The following is a 2,402-nucleotide window of genomic DNA, read 5'->3' as shown; positions in this document are numbered from 1 at the left end:
GGGAGACAGGAAAGAGGAGAGTGACCATTTATGGGTTGGTGGATGAGGGGAATGTGGGAAACGTTTGAGGTCAATTTCCAAGGTCAATCAGTCAACAATAATTTAATAAGTCCATATTATATGACAGGCACTGTGTTAAACAATGGTGATAGAATGTCGTGGTCCTCAAGGAGCTCCCACTAAACTGATAAAAACTTATACATACCCTCTTACCCAGAGATACCACTACTAAGCCTCTACCCTAAAGAGAATGGAGAGACAAATGGAAAGAACCTATATGTACAAAAATATCTGCACTGTTATTGTTCAGTTGTATCTGACTCTTTGTGACCCTTTGGGGTTTTCTTGGCAAAGACACCAGAGTGGTCTGCCATTTCCTTTTCTAGCTCATTTTATAGATGAGGAAATTGAGGTCAATATGGTTAAATGAACCTGCCCAGGGTCACAGAGTTAGTAAGTGTCTGGCGTCAGATTTGAATTTAGAAAGATGAGTCTTCCAAACTTCAGCCCAGAAATCTATCCACTGTGCCACCTAGTTGCCCAAAATATTTATAGCAGAACTTTTTCATGTAGCAAAGAATGGGAAACAAGTAAGTTGCCCATCAGCTGGGGAATGGTTGAACAAATTATGATATAAAATGTAATGGGATGTTATTGTCCTATAACAAATGATGGATATGATGAATTTGGAGAAAACTGAGAAGACTTGAATGAAATAATGCTATAATAAAGTGAGCAGAGCCAGGAAAACAATTTTATGTAATGATTACCATATTTAATGGTTACCTATTCATCCTTCATTTTGGAAGAGGACCTATGCCATCACAGGGTGATGTCTTGACTTGTGGTGAATTGGACTGAAGTGAGACAGAGATGAGGAAAGTCATCAGCCTCATCCTCTCTTCCAAGGTTATTGAAGTTCAGTGGCAGGACAAAATTGCTGGGAAATGGCCCAGAATGCTGTGGGTGATTTTGTCGTCTTTGATGTCTGACCAAGCTCTAAGCCCTCCACAGTACCACCTTTAGCCATCATCATGGCTCTTGGAACAAATTGTTCTCATGTACCCATTCTGCCAGGGGAAACCTGTACTTGCTTGGGGCAGATGCCTCCCTAACTTGATGATGCGTTTGAGGCCCAGTGGTTATCCTCAACCTGGTTTAACGGTAAACAAATTTAAAAGACTTAATCGTGTTTAAGTTTAAACCTCACCTTCTGCAAGAGACCTTTCTTGGTCCCTTCCACTGCCAATAGCCAATACCATTCCTCTGAGATTCTCTCTCTCTCTCTCTCTCTCTCTCTCTCTCTCTCTCTCTCTCTCTCTCTCTCTCTCGATACAGTGTGAAAGGGAAATAATCTATCAGTATATCTCTTTATCTATCTACCTCTCTCTATATCTAGATAGTTATTTTCATGTTGTCTCCCCAATGTTAGGTCTTTGATGGTAGAAACACTCCTTTTGTCTTTCTTTGTTATCCTCAGAGCTTAGCAAAGTGTTTGGAACTTACTTAAGTGTTGTGGCCTGACTTACTTCAGAAGACAGATAAGGAAGCATGACACTTCCCCCCTCCCCTCCCCTCCACCCTCATACCTCTTAACAGAGAAGTGAGGGACTAGAACATATCTATTTTCAGACATGGCTAATAGGTGGTTTATTTTGCTTGATATACTTTTTTTTTTTTGCGGGGCAATGGGGGTTAAGTGACTTGCCCAGGGTCACACAGCTAGTATGTATCAAGTGTCTGAGGCCAAATTTGAACTCAGGTACTCCTGAATCCAGGGCCGATGCTTTATCCACTGCGCCACCTAGCTGCCCCTGCTTGATATACTTATTGGTTACAAGAGAGGAATTCTATAGAAGGGGTCAGTCAAGTCATGAGAAAAAAATGAAAAGAGCATCAAGGAAATATTTAGAAATACACAGAAGAAGGCAGAACGAAGTTCAGAAGGGGACACAGGCAAGCCAAACAGTTTTGATGCCATTGTGTTAAATTTAATACACACTTAAAATGTGTAAGAGAAACTCCATTTTATACCCTGTACAATCCTGTTTTCTGTTCTTTATATACTGATGTGTTCATGTTTGTTAATGTTTGATACCTTCGTAATAAAAAAGCACTTCGTGGAAATTTTTTTTAAGGCTTGAGGTGTCTGAGGGTATAAATTCTAATACTCTTTCTACTTCCCTCTCTGCCTTATAAAATCCTATTCATCCTTCAAGATCAGGCTGAGATATTATCTCTCCTAAGAAGTAAGGTCTGGGGAGCAGCTAGGTGGCGCAGTGGATAAAGCACCAGCCCTGGAGTCAGGAGGACCTGAGTCAAATCCAACCTCAGACACTTGACACTTATTAGCTGTGTGACACTGGGAAAGTCATTTAACCCTCACTGCGAAGAAGAAGAAG

Source organism: Dromiciops gliroides, chromosome 4 (assembly GCF_019393635.1).
Source record: "Dromiciops gliroides isolate mDroGli1 chromosome 4, mDroGli1.pri, whole genome shotgun sequence".
Lineage (NCBI taxonomy): Eukaryota > Metazoa > Chordata > Mammalia > Microbiotheria > Microbiotheriidae > Dromiciops > Dromiciops gliroides.
This window is presented reverse-complemented; position numbering follows the sequence as displayed.